Source organism: Numida meleagris, chromosome 11 (genome assembly GCF_002078875.1).
Source record: "Numida meleagris isolate 19003 breed g44 Domestic line chromosome 11, NumMel1.0, whole genome shotgun sequence".
NCBI lineage: Eukaryota > Metazoa > Chordata > Aves > Galliformes > Numididae > Numida > Numida meleagris.
The window spans coordinates 8,240,198-8,259,984 of record NC_034419.1 but is presented as its reverse complement, the minus strand read 5'-3'; the positions used below and the strand labels follow the sequence as shown (position 1 = coordinate 8,259,984).

The 19,787-nt window shown below is 35.4% G+C and overlaps 2 long non-coding RNA genes across 3 annotated transcripts; one reads left to right on the top strand and one right to left on the bottom strand.

The window, feature by feature from the left end:
• LOC110404637 lies at positions 1,271-13,135 on the top strand. 2 transcript variants are annotated; one of them, XR_002442383.1, is made up of 4 exons: positions 1,271-4,588; positions 6,496-6,670; positions 10,360-10,421; positions 12,904-13,135. It is a non-coding gene; the product is annotated as an uncharacterized LOC110404637 (long non-coding RNA). The 2 variants fall into 2 exon arrangements; XR_002442382.1 differs by having other exon boundaries at positions 1,271-6,670.
• LOC110404636 lies at positions 6,690-19,494 on the bottom strand. Its single transcript, XR_002442381.1, has 4 exons — positions 19,387-19,494; positions 17,439-17,523; positions 10,185-10,384; positions 6,690-7,313 (listed from the first exon to the last, which is right to left on the bottom strand). It is a non-coding gene; the product is annotated as an uncharacterized LOC110404636 (long non-coding RNA).

Below are 19,787 nucleotides of genomic sequence, written 5' to 3'. Positions count from 1 at the left end.
CACATTTATGTATTTAAATGACAGTTACATTTGAAATTGTCTTTGTAGGCATTGCCTTTTTATAACTTACCTTGGAATGAATACTATAGGGAAGAAATTTATACACATTGTGTAGACCATCAAGAAGCATATTATGAATGTAAGGAAGCTATGTTTTTATTCTACACCTGTTACTGAAAAACACTGAAATGGGAAGACAAAATCAAGAGCAAAGCAATCGAATTTATAAAAGCTTCAGTCTACAGTAATCTTTGCCTTTTATAACCTTCAGTTCCATCAATTTGATTGGGTTGTGGCAAAAAAGGCTGTTGCTCCAGTGGAGCTGCACTGTCTCTGAACAACAGTGAATCTTACTTTCCTATTGAGACAGACTCTTCAGTTACCTTTTTGGTCTTTATAGCATTTACCTGAAGTATTTGTCAAGTATTTGCTGTTTTCGGGTATGATGAACATATGCTGTTTTCGGTATCATGAACAACTATGAACATTAAACTTTCCATGCGTCACTGTAGGAATTATTCAGAGATTGCATACTTCACTGAATATTCCAACAGCCTCCTTAGGGGAAAAAAAAATACAACATTTTTTGAAGTGAATCTTCATAATGCTAACTGTTCTTGTTCCATATTTATTGTCAGTAAAGGACATGTACTTTGAAATTGTAGATAGCTATGCAAGATTCTTATCACAGTCCTGTTTCTTCATATGGCAGTCAACTGAAAAAATCTCAAGTCCACTGCAAACTTTATTTCAATGTTTATGTTAGTAAAAAAGACCCATGTGTACTGCTCTGCTTATCAAAGTGTTGGTTACAAAGCATAGAAATGGAAAATGTTGCGTAAGAAGGCAAAAAAATATTAAAAAAATAATAGATTATGACTGGAGTTAAGTACCTGAGTGGGCTGCCAATTTCACCAAGTTTTCTTTCTAAATTCATACTAACAAAGAAACAAAACCTCAGAGTATTCTACTGTAATGCACAGTGATTGTCAAGACACAAAAAAGAGATGAGTCCTGTTTCTCACAGATATATTTCCCATCAGCTGTCTGGGAAGAGTAAAACTTGCATCAGAACAGCAGTATTTTCTAGTAATGTTAGAATGTTATTATATAAGGTTAATATGTAGCATCAAGTCTGGAAATTTTACAGAGTGAAACTATTAAAAATCAGCATATTAAGTAAGGATCGGGCCAGTCTTTCTTCTGAAAATATGTCATCTTTTTTTCCTAAAAGTATGTTTTGATATAGTTTATAATAAAATAGTGTAAAAGCAAAGATTACCACCTAACATTTCATGCTTGTCAGGAAAGCATTTCCTGCAAAACGCTTACAAATGAGCCCCTTCTCAAGTCTTGACTGAAATGCATTATGCAGAAATCTGACAGCTGCTCAGCACAATTTGCAAGCTGCAGAGAATTCAAAATAGTCTTACATGTCTAGGCAGAAATTCACTTACAGCATGGAGGTTAGGTACATTATTTGCACCGTATCAGCCCATGTTGTGTTTAATTAAGATATGGTAAGCATCACTGGGTTATCTTTGATAGCTAAGAATTTTTTGCTCCAGGTGTAACATATTTGCAGTTAATGAGTCTGATTTTTTTGTTTTTCTTCCCTCTTCCTTTCTTGCTCTTTGTAAAAACCTAATAGGCTGTCAAATCTTTTATTATTTTTCTTGAAGGAGCCTTCTGTTGGATGTATATCATTATCTTAGTACAGATACATTCGTCAACTTCATTCATGGTAACTGGCTCATATGAACGGAGTAGGTTTTACTACATATGTAATGTGTATTACAGTTAATCTCACAGCAGGTATAAATTAATATCTGATGTGAGGACAACAGAAAATGCCCTCAAAAGAAATCGATCAACATGTATTTGAACAGACAGAAATGAAATCTAAGTTAAAACAGCCAAAACCTTAGCAAGAAATAGCAGGAAAAAAAAACCCAAATAATTAAAACAGAAACAATGTTTATTTGTACTTGTTATCAAAGATGAATGATTTTATAAACTAAGGTAAAACAGTAAATCAAACACAAATAAAGTAAAACTGTATTATATTATAAAAATTCAAAATGTCACCTTAAACTCACAATGAAGTGGCCTAACAAAAGCAGTGGAGAAAAAGAGAAGACAGTAAAATGCTCTGCTATACCAAAAATGGATCAAGCCACTGCCTGAATTTTTTAGTGCAAGCATTTGCTGAGGTGCTATGCAGATATCTTTCTCCCTTCTTCTATTTTTCTTCTATCTACATACACTTTTAAAGTGCAACTTCTCTTAAGAAGAAAACGTCCATCATTTTTTTTAAAAGCCCCTGAGATAAGAACAACAGTAGGAATTAAAAAGGGATAAATCATCATATAGAGTATACACAAGGAGAAAGCACTGAAACTATCAAACTTAAAACAGCTGCTTAAATACAAAACAAAATGACAGATTTAGCTAGTTATTATATTTCCTTCACTCTGTTTTATATGGTTTGTCTGCTCAGGATAAGATTTAACTCACTCAGAACCTTAACCATTCTGATTTCTAGGGTCTATTTGGGGACTTTTCAGAAGAATCCTTGAGGGAAAGGAAAAGCATGTGTTCATCTTGTAATGGATCATATCTGAAAAGTGAAAGGTACGTTCCGAGCTCCTGGGGCTGATTTGTTCAATATTTAAACAGATCTTCAGGTATCTTAGAATAAACTTGTTACTGGGTTGCATAGCTTCCTTAGCTTGGGAATGGAAGGAAGGCATAAGGTGCTTATTTGTTATCCTGGAAATAAACCGAGCTCTGTAGTATCAGAAAAATAGTAAATGTAACAGTAATATATACAACAAATCCTGACTAGCAGCATTAGTTAGAAATTGTGTTCCTTTGAGAAATCAGCTATGAGTTGATTTTTACCTTAAAATGAAATAGAAGCATAAACAGGAAAGGAGATGGTCATCATTTATTGTGGTTTCATATAAATATATTAATTTATGGAGCTGGATAGCATGTATATCCATTTATTGTAAACTGGGATATGTTAGTAAAGCAGAACATGCCTTCTTTTAAGACATGACGTTGTTACAGTATCACGGCATGTTAAAAATTCTTTTTTTTCTTCAAAACTGTTCAGGTCTTGTACATTTTTTCCAGTTGTTTCAGACTGGGAGGTGGGAGGTGTAGTGATGTTACACACGTTAAAATAGTCAGGTGGAACATAGTAAATGAAGATGTTACAATTCATGGTAACATGACTCAGAAAAACATACTTAATACACCATTGTGTTATACTGGGAATGTGTGGTCTATTATTGCGTATTTAGAAGTTTTGTGAGATGAATAATTTAAATCACAGCGCTTTTGTTTGAAAAGAAAAGAGAAGCATATTCCCTGGCCGGAAGCAGACATGAAAAAGCAGAATAAGCTGCATCTCTGCAACCATTTTCAAGATGCTGTTGTATTTTTGCTAATCTGATTAGGAAAAATCTGAGTAGAAGATCAGCAGACTGATATAAATGTATTTGGGCTGAGAGATAAAAGAGTAGGATTTTCTTCAAAATTCCCTCATCTGCCCTTTTCTTTCCACACTGTAAACAATGCCATTTTCTTTAGGCATTTCCATATTCTCTTGACCTTCCCTTCATTAGTATTTTGTGTCTTCCCAAAATTTCAGCACATTTTCTTTTCTTTCACCCTTGAGCTGTACCTGATTGGATTTGTGCTTACGTTTGGGGGAAAGTTATACGTTGTTGGCAATTTCAGTTCTGTGCTACATAGTGCAACGAGAATACGAGGGAAAAACTTAAAATGTCTAGCAGCAAAATGGATGAAGATTAAACAAAAAAGAAAATGATGGGCTATGCTGATGCAATGCTTTCTCTTGCCTTTGATATAAGTCTCCCCTTTTGTCAAGTTTTCTGAGCAAAGCTCTTTAATCATAATTTGCTTGTTAAGGTAGAACTTGGTTATATTTAAAATAATGTTAACATCTCAACAACTGCTGCTTGCTTCAATACCATTTTCGTATGGGCTTTAGGATTTCTGAAGATGTAAATTCATTTTGAAATAATCCTTATTGCCTTTGAGGAGAGCGTTTATTATATTTGGCAATGGCTGTTCTGCAGAAAATTGGGAAACTAGCCTGAATCTCTGGAATGGTTTATGATTCAGTCCCACTTCATGAGTGAGCATTGCCAAATGCTTTGTTTCCAGTTTCTACCATGAAAGTTTTATATATATGAGTGTGTGTATAAACATACCCACAAATATTAAATATACATATATGAGATTGTGCAGTATATGTATGTAAAAACATATGTAAGTTTGCTTGATATTTCTTCCTAGTTGATTCCGAAAGCTTCATTCTGTTGAATTAGATAAGCTTGAATAGAGGCACATTGGGACACTAGTAATTCTGGATATTCCGTTTGAACAGGCAAAGGAGCTTTATTAAGAAAAGGAGATAAAAATGTTGTGCCATAGCTTTCAGAAATGTTCTGAGCTTCAAAGGAAAATATACTTATCTGGCTATTACAAGATGAGACTGAACTTGTGATGACAAGCATGACAACAAATCATCACGTTGCTTGCTGTGGCTCAGGTCAGTGTAGTCTTTCTGCAACAATTTTTCTACGCTACTGCAATGCAAATGTACATCTGAGAGTGCTGTTATATTGTATCCTGGAGCACATCAAATCTGCCAGAAATTATTCCAGTATCTACAAGAAATCGCTTCATGCTTGTGCAAGTGTTTAAAGGTTATTAAAAATTGTCAGTTTCTGAAAGCATGTTCTACAATATTATCATTCCTAATGTTTTCAAATGTGTATTCTTTTACAATGAGTGATAATTAAAGAGCATACATTATTAAATCACAGTAGTAAGAATGAGCCAAATTCTGTCACTTCTATTCACACTAGAAAGAAAATAACTTGTTTTTGATGGAATTTTCAGAGCAGTGGAAATTTCTAAGGAGTATCAGTAAAATTGCAAAGGAAAAGGCTGCAACACCAACATGGTAATGACTGTGTTGGTTTTTAACAGTAACTGAAAATATTTTTGCTGAATTTTTTTGTGATTATTCCGAGCTATGTGTATGTGCTTTTTTCCTTGATTTAGAGATTTAAAATACAGAGCTAGATAGATGGTGTATTACTACTGCACTGCCAGAAATGCCCACAGAGACTGTCCAAAGATAGTCTGTGAAACAGCCATATGGCCAGGAGCTGAAACATATTAATTGCTGTTCCAGAATAATATGGGTGTAGTACCTCTTCCATTTGCAGAATAGTGCAATGTTACTAAACCACTTGATTGAATTTTTCTTCAAATATGTTAGATTGTGTTCTAAGTGGCATCTCACTTTTGTAGCATATATGTTGCTCTTTTTCCAGTAACATAGAAAAATGCAGTCTCATCTCATCTACGGCAGCATGGCTTTATGCAACGTGACATTTAGAAAATTGTGAGAGGTCTTGTTCATTTCATTTTATTGAGGTAGATAAATCTTTTTGTTCATTCTTGGGGAAGCCAAAATACTGAAAATAATGACGAGAGAAAGGCTCCATGGTTGTTTGTACATAGAGTATATATTTCATAAATTATTTAACTAATTGGTATCTTGGAAAGGTGAGCTCTACTATGCATGTAGTATTGATAGCTATGATTTAGAGGGAGTTAACACCTATTATAATTTTCAATTCCATTTCTTCTTTCCTAAAAAAGGGAGTTTTTTACCTTACTCCTCACTATTGTGTTTTCTTCTTCCACGCTAAAAAAAACCAAACTTTTAAGGCCACTTGAAAGGTGGTAGTGATCATAAAATGCTTACATATTTTAATCTTGATTTGGTGAATGAAAAGAAAATCATGTCCATGACCCTTAGAAATGGTTGACATGAATGATAAATAAAATCAAAAAGAGAAAAATAGGGGCAATGGGAAAGTTTGCTGCCTAAAAGACAGAAGCTGCTGAGCAGTAAATCAGCCATTCATTTGTGAGAGTTCCAGGCTCAAGAAATATTGTATTGAGTAGTGCAGAAATTGAGCTATTTTCCTTCACATAACGAGTATGACATGGATTCTGGAAATGTAGGCTTTCTACTCCCTCCATCCATCTGTGTTCTACATCCATCTGTCATATGTATCCCCGTTTAGATTGAAAATGTTCTGGATTTGTGGCAGTGTTTGTGTTTAGAACCCAACCAACCAATAGGCTGAATGCAACAGAAGCTGTGAGACCTACTGATATAATCACTTGGCAGTAGGAGCTCTGCTATAGGTAGGAGCTCTGCTATGGGCCATTTTTGTTATTGGAGTTGCTAAATTCTGACATATGCTTATCATGTTGCGGGTAAGGGAAAAAACATGGTTGCAGTCTACTGTTCTTAGGACACACCACTTCTGAATGGATGGCTGGGAACTGGCATCTGAGTGAACAGACTGGCAATACTGCCTAAAATGCAAAGCTTAAGCTAATCAATAAATAGTTGTTTTTTTTTTTTTTCAGATGATGAAACCAAAAGCCTAGTTGTTGCTTGATATACTAGATCTATAGTTTTTGCTGTGTCTTTAATTAATGACAACTGGATAATATAGAAGGAAGAAAAAAGGGGAAATGATTTAAAAGCTCCCAGTTGAAATTTTTTATTCAGTACCATCTTGAGTATTATCACAGAGATCAGGTAAGAACAAAGGTTTTACTTCTCTGAGAGAGGACTTTTTCTCCACTTATTTAAGAATATTTTACTAAAATTAGTCATTGATTTTTAGATTTAAGAATGTTATTTCTGAGTACACTGTTAACTTATCCAATTAACTGTATGACAACACTTTCTAGATTAGAATTGTTCCTTTTTCCTAGAGAGATATATATCTAATATAAACAGTAATTTGGATATATTCTCACAAAAATTATGATTCACTAACAGGTTGGAAAGGAAAATAGGAAATTTCAAAATGGCTCAGAAATGTGTTTATTGTATTTGCAAAAAGACTATGATTATACCAGTAGAGTAGCAGAAGGTAGCAGGCTTACTACATGAATCTGCACTCTAAAATGCCTTTTTCTTCTAATAAATAAAAATATTCTGGTTTCCAGTATCTAAATTTTCAATTAAAAGGGTTGCACCCAGTTATAATTGGATGTGAGAAGCTTTCTCATACAACTAAGTCCACATGTTTCACCTTGCTGAAGGAAAGAAGTTCCTTGGCAATGATAAAAGATTCAGTGTACTCTTATACCTTTATTCACTGCAATTCTCTTCTGTATGCCAGTACAAGCGCTTTATGCAGTCACAGGATGAACTGGGCTGAGAACTGATCTGGCTAAAATTTTTGTGGAGAGAAACAGGGAAGAAAAATGGGGTCAATTTTCAGTGGATCACTTCACTGATCTTCACCATGGAACTATACAAGTAGCTGTGCTGTCATAATAGAAAGAATTGTGATGGAGCACCATATATGAATTGCTAGGATAGTGAGTAGATTGATAACAAGGAATGCTAAACCTGACACTGCTCCTAAATTAATACATATCAGATTATGCCTTCATTTCTGTCATTGTGATAGAGATTTTTTTTAAAGTGAGATGAGACGAACTCTGTAAATACCCCATAAAGCAGGAGTTAAACTATAGACCAAATACCCGCTAATGATATTGCTAGAGAGCAAAAAGAGAGATTCAAAACCTGAACAGCAGCAACACTGCACTTTATATGAAGAAGTGGCTACTTCCCTGCTGATCCTGTCATCAGATAACAGAAGAATATGGTCTGAACATTAAAAAGATAAATGCGAAAAAAAAGAGAATAACTTAGGAAAAAGGTGCGTACTTATCTATTTATTTAGAAATGAATGAAATTATTCCTGTTCATTGACACAATGACGATTATTATTTTCTAAAAAGAGCCTCACTTACTAGAAAAAAAATTGTAATTTGTGTTTAGTAAATGAAGTGTCAGTGTACTTCTCAGTTCATTTCAGCAGTAGTAGAACTGTCATATTAATTACAGAGCATAATCTTTATTTATTTTAAATTTTATATTAATTTTATAATGACAAAATAAGCAATCTCCAGCCACACTATTCATCCAATCTGAATGGCATGGAATTTAATTCCTAATGGACAGTATGTGAAGCACATTTATTTTCCCACAAGGATCTTCATTCAGCACATTGATTCCACCCAAATTAACATCTTTCATTATGTCAGTGGCTGAGATTCACCTAGTTCATACTTTTCTTAGGTAACAAAAATGTACAACAGTATAAAAAAAATGGAAATAATGTTTCAGATAATTAAAAAATTTAGGATAGCTTCCCTTCAAATTTAGTACCTAAAAATAATGTCTTTTGAAGAGAGGAAGGAAGAACACAGGGAAATGTAGCATTTTAAACAACTGAATAATCAGTTTAAGTTTCTGTAATAGCAAATAACACTGATAGCAGCTATAAATAGTTAATCTTGTTTCTGAGTACAGGAAATGTGCAGCCTTTGGGATACTGTTCTGCCTTGGTTCCAACTGTAAGAAGTAAACAGCAATTTCAGGGATAATACTGTACCCTAAATTCCATTAAAAACTGACAGCCAGAGGTGCTAGGTGTAGGAATCATCTCTGTACTTGAAGTGCTGACCATTGCTGGAATTGGGCTAACAAGAAGTACTTCATCACTAATAGCTTTTACGTGTTCTCCCAGTATCTGTTTCACAATCACTATCATAATTTCATTGCAGTAAGTGCTTTTTTTTTCCTACAAATAAAAATTCTAATTATTGCAGTACATTATCCTGGACTTTTCCCTTACCTCTCTCATTCATTTCTTCCTTACTTTATTTCATTCTACTTACACACATGTGTCTTATTCATTTCTATGCTGCTGAAAGTATCCTAGTTTTCAAGTTGATCTCTGAAAAAGCCCGATACATGCTAACTAATATGGATGGATTTTCCTAGAACCACAGAATTCTTAGAATTGGAAGGTGCCTCTAAGGGCCGTCTAGTCCTTCTCCCCTGCAATGAACAGCAACCACAGCTAGGTCAGGTTGCCCAGGGCCTTATTCAGCCTCACCTTGAAAATATCCAGGGACGAGGCATCAATCACATCACTAGGCAACCTATTCCAGTGCCTCACCACCCTCACTGTAAAAGATTTTTTCTTTATATCTAACCTAAACCTACCCTCTTTGAGCTTGAAACCATTTCCCCTTGTTTTATCGCCACTGACCCTGCTAAAGAGTCTGTTCCCTTCTTTCCTGTAGTTCCCCTTCAGATACTGAAAGGCTGCAATCAGGTCACCTTGGAGCTTTCTCTTCTCCAGGCTGCACAGCCCCAGCTTTCTCAGCCTGTCCTCATAGAAGTGGTGTTTCATTCCATGGATCATTTCTGCGTCCCTTTTCTGGACACGCTCCAACAGGTCAATGTCTCTCCTGTACTGAGGACCCCACATCTGGATGCAGATGTGACCACAGCTTAAATCTCAAATAGCAGCATGCAGGTCTTCACTATTTTCCATTCCATTAACTACCCATGTGATTTTGGAACACCTCAGTTCGAGCTTCAGTAGCATAAGTGATTTGTCTTTTAATAACTTAGTGTAGGAGAACTACAGTACCCCAACCGTCTGTTTTATGCTGAACTCTTTGAAGCAGCCAATTTTATCTTCTAGAATGTGGCTGCAGCACATGCTGAGTGCTGATTGCAAGTATTATCGTAAGAGAATCACTCAATATTTAAGAAAATTACTCTTCTTTTAAAGGCATTCTTTTATACTCCTGCTGACTTAATCGCACCAGGAGGTAACTGACAAACAGCATCATTCAATTCCATGGCTGCTGTTGCTGCTGCATTATATTTATCAAACAAATTGGGAAGAGGAAGAGAACTACAAAAAATCAACTACCTGCAGCTTCTCAAGAAAATTAACTAACAACCACCTCACAAAATGTCTACTCTAGAGCAAAGAATGTAGCTTGGTAACAAAAGAAAAACCTGTACCGTAGTGCAACCAGAATGGTTTATCTGTCTAATGAGATGGGAGCAGTTTTTGAAAAGGACCTGAAAGAAAGACTGAAAGATTCATAGCCTTTGGTACCCTAAAGTCCTGCTTCACAGAGAACTTGTGAAATATCAAATACAGATAGGAGCCCTGAAAGGAAGAATATAATCAGAATGTCTGCAAGCAGGCATTTTTTCTTACCTTTTGTATTAGTAGGCTTATAAGAAAGGTCAAAAATGAACAAAGATTAGAAGTCTTGAAGACCTAGTGTTCTTATGTGCAAGCAACCTGAACTTGCATTCCTCAGAACCCTCTGCCACACCAAGTTAAATCCTTTTTAGGCCTCATCTTCTTTCTTCACTTTTGTTTCTTACAGTACAGTGTGAATCACCATCTCTGCTCTGTAACAAGAAATAAAGAGCCATTTCACTCAACAGGGTAAGATAATTTCAAACATTGTTTTGTCCTCTGGGGGAAACAAATCTTTTCTTTAAGCATGTTGCATCCTCTGGTTGCTTACCACTATCTGGAATTAATATTTAGCATGGATTCTTATCCAGGGATTAAGATCAAGTTAATAAAACCTACGGTTTTTCATATAAAAACTTTTTTTCCTACATTCAGATCCAGTGTAACACTGTGGATTTGAAGTGTCCTAATTTGAGTATAATTTAAGTAATTGTATAACTAAAGGCCATATGTGCGACCTTCTGAAAGGGAATTTGAAAATATACATCGTCATCTACTTTAGCCAAGTGTTTATGTGAAGCATTTGGACTAATTAAATCATAGACTTCAATTACAATATTTAATCACTTCCAGTAGTACTGAAAAAAATGTGTATAAGAAATAGAAAATCTTTATGAAACCCAAAGGATCATTTAGAAGGCTTATTTTTCTTTGTCCAGATAGCCAAACTCTGCTATTAAATTTAACTATGTGCACAGTGTGTTACCTGAACACAGCTTACAGAATCCCATCAAAAGGATCAGATGCTCTACAACTAGAGCTGTACATTCAGAACAGTCAGTATCCTGCTGCCTTCTAAAACCTCGTTATTATTTAAGTGTCTACATGGAAGGAAAACTCTCTGTGGTAGCTGTTATCCAAAGTAGACTTGCTCTCCCTTTGAGAATATCTCATTAAATGTCACTCAGTGCAGAGAAAAGAAATGGAGAAAAACAACAAAAAAAGTAGCACCTACAAGGCTAACAAGTGCTGAACTAGGACTAACACAAATAGGACACTTCACTGTGCATACAAATGAAAGCTCTTTTGCTATACAAAGAACGATGAAGGAATCTACAAGTGCTATCAGAAGGAACAGCTAAGCTCCTGACATGGCAAACATGATACAGAATCACCAGGTAAGAAATTGTTTTCCAGTGGTATCTGAAAATATCAACTTACTTCACATGCTTAAAAATTGGATGGATTAAACGTATTTCATCCTTTGATATCACTGAAAGATTCAAATATTATAATAGCTTTTCTGATCATTTGTCTGAATCTGACAAAACTGGAGACCATTTAAAAAACACTGATAAACTCAGTGTGTCAGCAGGGTACACAGTTCCAAAGCTAAAGAAATGATACATATTTTGTACATGAATGCGCTGTCCTATGCAGGAGAAGTGAAATTACACAACGTTAGCTTCCAAGACATTTTAGATAAAGCCATTTTTAATGCTTTTATGAAAAAAAAAAAGGAAGTGACCTCCTATACATTTTTAAGCTTTTTTTTTTTAATGTTTAGATACCAGGTATTTCTGTGACTAATCTTTGTAAACAATAATATATCAAATAATTGACAACATCCAGAATATTTTGTTTTGTGTGCATTCCCGTCTTTTTCTCCCATTACAGACATCAAAGTAGGTTTGCTTATTTTCCTTTCAAAATAAATCCTTCTGTCTATAAAGCATAGGCTGTAGTGCTGTTTAGAATCCTAAAACTATAATTGCACTTAAATGCCAAAAGCACGAATCCATTACCAGCATGAAAGAAAGCAGGAAGAATATTTCCAGTGAGATAAGTTTTGTGCAGAGAGGTAATCCTTTTTCTCAGACCAATTGCTGTAGCTGCGAAATATTTCTACTCATTTTCAGATATACTACTCTTCATAGTTGCCTGATCAAGGCATTAAAAAAGAAGAATGCAGGAAAGAAAAGTATATTTTGGAAAATCCAAAGTGAATTTAAATAGGGAGCAGAGACATGTTATTAAAAATACTCCTGTTATAACTACTGCCTCATTTTATCCCAATATCTCTCCAGTTCCACAGTTCATATTAAAGATGGTGACATACAGTTGCCATATAGCACTAGCGGTGAAGTTTATGGAAGGATCAAGAAGCCGTGCTCTGTACTGTAGCCTGATCTCTCATGGCTTGTAAACATATTTTTATTTGAGCCATACTTCAGTGATAAATGCATTTATCCTCCCCTTTACTGTAGTTGCTGCTTCCGTAACTCATGGTTTCCATGTCTGCTTTTTCCTATACATATTTGCTTTCAGATTGCCCTGAAGATTTCTGAGTAAATTCAGCACTACGTGGCAGACTACTCCTTCATCCCAACAGGAAAGCCCTTGTGATTTATAGTTTATCGTTTCACTTGTATACATTCTGAAGGAGCAAGTAGTAGTTTCAATACAATTGAATTAAGCATTGTTTGTAAGGTTTACCACTGCTGTTCTCTTACCTCTTCTGTGGCTGATAAATTTAAAGAAATTTTGCTTAGACATTTCTTCCCCTAGCTAGTATTTTCACTAAGGTGTTTGTACCAATACTTCTATTTGTGTCTATCACTTGATTTTTCTGGGAGTTCTGAATCTGCTCCTCAACATTTTATGGAGTTTCAGTATTGATCAAGTATTTCTCCTGTTTTTATTTTTATTTTTATTTTTATTTTTTTTTCAGATCTGCCAAAAGAGTACTGCTCTATTCAGTGCTAATGGATTGACAGGAGTGCATATGCTTCTTCATCCTTAAAGGTGGAGGAAGAATAGAGCAACAGCTGTTTATACGCTTTGTTGTTTGCTCTCTCCGTTTTGAGGTTTCTGTCACTTCTCAGCAGCTTTATATAATTTTTGTTCCTAAGATTAAGACGAACTGTTGAAATTAAAATTACTTTCACTGTGTATTTCATATGCAACCAAAGTTGCTTGGAAAAATTAAAGTTATTAGTGATTTTCACTAAGCTTTAAAGTTTAATACTTCTTCCTGTTTTTTTTTTCTTTTTTTCCTTGGGCTTTTAAATTGACTCCCCCCAGCAGAATCAATTAAACAATGAGAATGCCTACAAAATGGGCAATGGAGATTAGGCATAGTCACATTCATGGATTTTTTTCCCTCTGAACAATGGCTTGTTGAGTGATCACAGCAACAAAAAGAACAGATTCCTTGAATTTGCAAGAACTATGTTCTCCGTCATTGCAGTTGTACCTCAAACATATTCATTCTTGCAAAATGCATATGCTTAGATCTGCAATCCACTAGAAATAAATGTGCCAGACTGACTAGAAGGAAGCAGCCATTTTGTACCTATTTGTAAGGAAATGTTACCTAATACCAAGCTGACAATTAGGAAACATTTCTCCCTGTTCATTTTAACTTGCAAGTACTTGTCCTCATTTTTTCTTTCTGAACACAAATTATGACTTTAATCTTTGCTAACACAGTGCTAACATATACACTATAACTACGGAAGTGTTCAGTTACAGTGAACACTTTACCAAATGAACACCATTAAACAGCTGAGCATTGGTTCACTCAAGTCCGTATGTAACCTAAGAAAGGCAGTGACTCTTCTCCTCAGGCTGTGTTGTTGTGTGAACTTTACTTTGGTATATACCACAAAAACCAGCTCTCAAACACTTCTGTAAAATTCTACAGTAATGTGTAAAGAGAGTCTATCATGTTATATCACTTCAATATATAGTTTAATAAATAACAATACATTTAATTTAATGTAGAATTTCATTGTTGTATATACCAGTTCTTCATCCATGATACATGGTTGTGTTTCCATTACTGAAGTCACAGACTGCTCTTAGTCAAAAAGATACTTAGCAAATCAAACAAGTGGAATAGGATGTAAAAGTGGGGATATAAAGCAATAAAGAAAGTAGAAACTTTTAGAGGAGGAGTGCAAAACCAGGCAATACCAAGTGAAACCATGGATCTATAAGCCCTTCTTAAATGAAGGAAGGCACTTCATATGAAATCATCAATATTAAAGTAGTGTTTTTTTAAGACACGTTTAAGGTTCTGAGGATGACTTATTCATTAGATGCTTCTGTAGGCAGAAGAAAAGAATGCCTTCAGAATCAACCAGATTTCACCGACAGTTACATTTATGCTAGTAAATTAATTAAACAGGCTCAGGAGGCACTTCTTGGCACTGGATCTCGAGTGCCTGTACTTTTAAAACAGTACCTATCATGTTTTGGACTAGACAAACTCCCCCTCTTCCCAGTTCCAAGGCACGTTTCGGAAGTCGGCACAGTTTAGAGTGTGTTCCCAATAGCCAGTCTACGTGGGAGTACCCTATTTTGGGAGCTAAGAGATTCTAGCAGCACGAATCCATTTTAAGTCATTTCCTCTGGTTGTTAGAGTGGTCCTAGATACATTTAATTAAATGTGTTAGGATATATGTAAATTACAGAGCTGGTTCTAAGAGGTAAAAATGAGGAAAAAAAAATGAGAAAGACCATTGTATTTTTAGTTTAGAATTGGTAAGATAAGTGTACATAATCAACTGAATTAGATCCTCAAGTAGTGGCCGTATTTCATAAAGTCAGTGTAATAGATCATTGTCACAGAAATACAGATTTAATTATAGCAACCAAAATGATACATTTAATTCTATAGTTAACTTCCCTTGAGTTTTCAAAGACCAGAACATAAATGAAGTAGTCAGAATGGCATGGGCCATTAGCTTTCCTGTGTTACAACTCTAACTTGAGATCCTTTTGTACGTTATGACTACAACAATAAGAAAATTGGACAATGAATTTAAGAATTCTTCAATGAAAGTTACAATTGTCCAGTTACTGAAATGGAGGATAGATAGCTACAATCCTGTGTTATCTAAATGGTATCTGTGTATCACAAATACATTTAAAATTAAATTAAAAAATATCAGCTACTGTTTTTCATTCTTTTCACTTTTTTTCCTTAATTTACTTGACTTAGTGGGAAGCTATAGAAATTTGATCTCATTTTGGGGCTACTCTTATTTCCTTGGTAAAGTTTCTAACTTTACCAAACTTTAGCCATTCGGTTCCTGTCCATGTTTTTGCACCACGTGAATGTGATAAACGCAGTGACTCAGCCTTCAGAAATCAGCTCTTTAAAACTGGTAAAGATGATCTTGCTAGCAGTTCTGCAGAGAAAAGATGAAGTGCTGAGAGTAGGCAACCCCATGCCTCTGATTTTGTTTGTACCTGCCAACTTCACTGTAGTGGTCAAGATCATATAAAGAGAAGGAGCTCTCAGTTTCCTGCAACTGGGGAATTGAGGGGGGACCTCAATTTCCTTCAGATGATGTGCCCTGGATTTTCCATCCTCAATAAAGCATGTGTCACTGTTAGACAGAAATAAATTATACTAATGATTTTGAAAACCAAGACAGCAGACTTTGATTGGTGGTCTGCCGTGAGAAAAGTAAAGAAGGAAATTAACAAGTGGTGGAAACTACAATTCAGTTTGGTAGGTATCTATGGCTGGATATCCAAAATGATGAAGATGAGACAGCAGTCCTCTACAGTATTGACTGACAGGTGCAATACTCTCATGGACTAGGGTAAGAGGACCTCATCCTGAAATCAACAGCAACCTTAACTTTGTTTCAGTGGTTCCTGTTTGTTTGTTGTTGGGGTGGGTGAATGGGAAGGACATGGCAACTGGCCAGGTGCTCACCCCAAGTCTGATTACCACATCATGGCAAAATGCAACAGCTGTTCTGTAACTTTCAGTGTAAACTGAAGAACAGATTTTATTTTTCTTTTCTTCCAGAGATATCAGTTTATTCCATGTCAGAGTAGTTTTCTGGCTCAGTTCCATTATTTTTCTTCTCTCCAGATCTTACCAGTTGTGAAGTACTTGCATTATGACGGTAACTCAAGATAACAAAGGTAAAAATGTAGGGAATTGGCTTTTAATATGAATAAATCCCTCATGACTTATTTTCTTTTCCTCCAAATAAATATATTCCTTAGTTCCCTTTGTTTGAATATTATTTAAATAGCATAGCTTGGTTATATCTTGTGATGATAAGCTTTACTGGTCAATTATAGCTTTAACAGTTTCTTGTGACCATGGTAAGTGGTTAAATCTTATCAAGTTGATTACTGTCCCATAATCTCTACTGTAATGCAACATAGTGTAAACAGAACAATAGCCTAATCTAGTATTCCCATTTTTTACAGTCAGAACAGAGGGGCTGATGACTGAATATCTCTTATTTCTGCTTCAGGAACTCCATGCTTCTAATAATTTTCATTTCTTTGCGTTGTTTCTATTCATGCTGCATTTTTTTTGTGAGAAAATAACCCAGTTTTTCAAAGTTCAAATTAATACAATGGCAGACTTATTTTTTCCAATTCTTTTAAACTTTTTTATTTGTTAGTTAAATAAGTAGACCATTATATTATGGCTCTTGACTTGGCTTTTGTAGTAGGAAATGAAAGCTGAAAACAAGTCTGCCACTGGGGAAGAACAAATGAATACATCAGGGCCAGGCGCAATGGAATAAAGCTAAAATGTATTTTCCTCAAATTTTAAAGCACACACCTGTAGGTGCTTGCTCCCAGTTATGCAGCAGAAGTGACTGAGCTCCATTTCTATTTACATTTGTGTTTTTGTTTAGTGTTTCATAAAAAAAAACCCATACATTTTCATCAAACTATGAAAGAGAGACACAGATGCTGCTGCCACAGTTAAGAAGAAAAGAGAGATCTAGAAAGAATAAAAGGAGACACTGGAACAAAAGACAATAAGTAATGTTATATGTTTTCTAATATTATTTTGAATTTCTTAAATTTAGAATAACTTAATAACAACAAAAAAGTGTATATGCTTTACACTTTTGTGTATCCCAAATCAGTACATCATAGGCTACAGAAAACAGCAGACTGCAAAGTTTCTATTTTGCATTTACTTTGTTTAGTGTATAACTTACTCTTCTTCAAACAAAGAAACAGCCATTAATTTCACTGGGCTTTTCACAGGTTCTGATGTATGGTATACTCACAAAGATTTACAAATACTTTATTTTAAAGACAGAAAACAAATGAAAGTAGACCAGCCAAAAATACATCTGAAAGTAGAAACCATTGAAACCCTAAGTATAGCAACTTGTAATGCTTCCAGTATAAACTCTTATCTAAACTTTACAACACATTGCTTCTAACAATCTGTTAGAAGGTATGTCTGTTAGCTAGTTAACTCACCTGATCTGGCTTTCTTCTTTTTATGCTTAATGACATCCACCTGAATCATGACACCAAAGACAACACAGATGTTCCTGTAATCAAACTGAAATGAGAACTTTCATCAGCTGCAAAGAAGTCTGTCTTAAGTGTATATTATTGTCATTATTCTACACTTTGTGTTTGGATTCCAGTATGGTCTTTGGTGTAAGGAACTGATACTATCAAAGAGTTTGGATTACGTGACTGTGAAGTTGTATCTTGTTTCTGCTATTACAATAAATGGCTTAGCTGTATTTTTTTCCCTTTACTTGAACTGCACATTATATTTTCCAATATAATTTGGCAAAATATTTCTTTTCAGAGCTCTACACCAAATGGTGTTGTCCGTACTGGGTATATTCTGTTCTTTGGCATTCTTAATACTGACAGGCCCCTACAGATGGTCTACTACTCCAAGACAGGCTTTGATTAATTCTGCTACAAATTTTATTACAACCCTAATTCATTACAATATTGTTGCAGCTCTAATGCAAATCAATGATTATTCCTTGGAAAGGAGATTCTTAGTCAGGCTGCTGGTCTTTTGTCAGAATTATCCTGGCTCTTGCAGGCTATCACAAGGCCCGTAGCCTCTGCTAGTGAATGAGTCACAAAAAGAGAAATCAGAACCTGATGTTCTTGTCTTTTCATATAGAGAGTGATGGGAGGATACAGTGTTTAAAAAACTGTCAGAAACTGACAATACTGCTAACAAAAGTCCTGTCGTCATTACAGGACCGAGACAGAACTGGTATTAGCAATACAGAGACATCTCTGTAAGATACTCTTATCACACACCTAATCAAAATGAAGCAATAGATTTTGAAAATGGACATTTGTGCTTTGAAGCATTCAGTGCGGTGACCCATATTTTATAGTTTTATATGTTTTCTTCCAGATGCAGACTTGCTAACTCTTCAGGAGCAAAAAAAAAGTGTTTCCTGTTTGCTTTTTTAGATCAAGTTAAATTATTTGTATACAAAACCATGTCTCTTCTTGTCAGGTGTCTCTAAGGACTGTTTTTCCATCCACTGTTTCCATGTTTTTAACCAAAATTTCTTCAGGTAAATACGTCACTTTGAAAAACAAATGAAGTTTGCATTTTATTTAAAGTTACTTTGAGCTCACAAGAATACTTGCCCCATATTGTATTTATTATTGCAGAATATAGATACAGTAAGACCTACATCTCTTTCTTGGGAAAACAAATAAACAAAAGCTACTGTACTTTTACTGTGATTTGCATTCTAGCATTGTTTTGAACAGTTGCATCTCTGAATAAGTATTCACAACTGCAAAGTATTTAAACTGGCAAATACAGCAATGAAGGGATTGTTAGTTTTACAGGAGATCTGTTGAAATCAATTTCATCTGACATAGTTTTAAACTGAAATTTCACAAAAGCTGTTTTTCTCAGTAATGTGTAGGCAAGAGAAGAGTAAGATTATAGTAAGAACGATGGCTTTGAAGTGCTCTTTAAAAACATTGTCACAGCAATGAGGTTAAGAAAAGGCAGATAAAATACATTTGTGGAATTCGTTGTAGGGAAAGATAGGAAGTTCCATTGAAACTAAGGACTGAGGATGATCACTTACAATAGCACCAAGAGCAACTAAACCCACGGAAAACACAATATGAAGAAGAGGGGAAAACAGAGGGAAAAAACCCAATTCTTATGATGAGAAGTCAAAACTTTTACAAAGGTTTCCTTCAGTCCTCTTAATACAAAACTAAAATACAATCTCAGGAATAATTTTTAATGCAATTTGCTATTTTCTAATTAAAAAAGCTTTCAGGCTTTATATAGCAGCTAATCTCTCCATGCTTTTTTAATATAGAAGCTAATATGGATGTCTTCTTAATTACTTTTGCACATAAGCCAGAATATGAGCTTAGATTTCTTTTTCCTGTATATGTATGCACCTACAGTAAATGGATTTTAGATCCCATGTTCTCAAGCACCTGGCTTGGAGCATTTCTGGCCTTTGGTGAACAGTAACAAGGAAGCAATTCGTCCTCTGCAGCTTTAGGCAGACAGAGGTGTATTTTTAGGCTACCTCACAATGAGTAACGCACTTTCCTTTCAGACATCGACAGGGTGGGGACTGGAACCCAGGGGCGTGCGATCAATGGACAGAGACGAATGCTCGGAGGAAGCTGCGGTACGTGTGCCGCTGCCGCCAGAGCTCGCTTGCTGCTGCCCCCGGCGGCAGGCCGCCCGGCGCTGCTGAAGCCCGGCTCCTCGGGAATGCTGGGAATGTTGAGTCAGGGACTGGCAGCCCAGCCAGCCGGGCTCGCAGCTGACTGAGGGACACTCGCTGGGGGACA